This window comes from Crocuta crocuta, unplaced genomic scaffold, assembly GCF_008692635.1.
Source record: "Crocuta crocuta isolate KB4526 unplaced genomic scaffold, BGI_CrCroc_1.0 scaffold322, whole genome shotgun sequence".
In the NCBI taxonomy this organism is placed as follows: Eukaryota; Metazoa; Chordata; class Mammalia; order Carnivora; family Hyaenidae; genus Crocuta; species Crocuta crocuta.
In genome coordinates, this window is record NW_027532592.1 from 3,261,399 (window position 1) to 3,262,768 (window position 1,370).

The 1,370-nt window shown below is 54.3% G+C and overlaps 1 protein-coding gene across 1 annotated transcript in view; it reads left to right on the forward strand.

Moving 5' to 3' along the window:
* The window catches only part of TMEM63A (transmembrane protein 63A), a 25,164-nt gene that overhangs the window by 18,701 nt on the left and 5,093 nt on the right, over positions 1–1,370 (forward strand). The gene's annotated exons all lie outside the window — the stretch shown is intronic.

The following is a 1,370-nucleotide window of genomic DNA, read 5'->3' on the forward strand; positions in this document are numbered from 1 at the left end:
ATGTGCTCAGACAGTCTCCTCCTGAGGCCATCGGGCTCGGGGTTTTCGCGGCACCTGGCAGGGGTGAGGCCGCTCCGTGGGAGCTGACCTGCTTTGTGCCACACATGCAGCAGTGAGGTTAATCTTTTCGTCTGAAACTTAATTAGTGGTAGTTTTTTTTTATTTTTTTATTTTTTTATTTTTTATTTTTTTTTAAATTTTTTTTTTTTAATGTTTTATTTATTTCTAGGAGAGAGAGAGACAGCGTGAGCAGGGGANGCGAGATCATGACCTAAGCGAAAGTCGGACGCTTAACCGACTAAGCCACCCAGGCGCCCCAGTGGTAGTTTTGTTCATTCTTGGAAACTTACTGAGAATGGGGCTGCGAGGAGAGAAGGAGCCTGTGAGTCTCAGCGGTGCTGGCCGAGGGGTGGGAACGACCGTGCGCTGTGCGGCTGGGCCCGGGCACTGTTTACCCCAGAAGAACAGGATTAAACTTGTCTCTGGGGTGCGTCCCGTGTTTTCCTACTGAGTGGTCCTTGTTGTGCCAAATGCTTCTTTTTTTTTTTTAATGTTTTTATTTATTTCTGAGAGAGAGACAGCATGAGCAGAGGAGGGTCAGAGAGGGAAGAGAGGGAGACACAGAATCTGAAGCAGGCTCCAGGCTCTGAGATGTCAGCACAGAGCCCAATGTGGGTCTCGAACCCACGAACCGTGAGATCATGACCTGAGCTGAAGTCGGGTGCTTAATTGACTGAGCCACTCAGGCGCCCTGCTTTCCTCTTTTTCTCATTTCACCTTTACAGCAAGCTGTAGGGTAGACACTGTTATTTCTCCATTTTACAGATGGGGAGACTGAGGCTCAGAGATGTTGAGTAGCTTGCCCTGGGTTACCCAGCTCCTTAGCGCAGCCCAAGCCCTGACTGTGCAACCCTTTGGGCTCTAATACAGGTCCTAAGCCTGGGCAGTGACTCGTCCAAACCAGGGTTGGTAGGAAGGGTGGCTGTGTTTCCCGGGAAGATTAGACTGAATTATTCCATGTGGTTCTTGCTGGTCAGACTGAGGGCTTGTGGGCTGGCGGCCCCAGGTGGACTCAGCTCCGCCAGCTGCCATCTGGGTGGATGGTGGCTTCCAGATGGCCGGATCCAGTTCTATGCTCGGCCTCATCTTTGAGAACCGTCAGCCTCGCCTTCCTCTGTGAAGGCTCGGGGACGCCCCCATCCCCATTCTCCCACTGGAGGCGTGTTGTTCCCAACCCCCCTGGCGGGTTCTCCTGCGTTTCCCCCGATGTCAGCGGCCCCGTGCTCAGTGACCTCAGCTGGCCCCTGGCCCTGCGGCCCCTGGCCCTGCGCCCCTGTGGCCCCCGGCCCCCGCGCCCCTGCGCCCTGGTC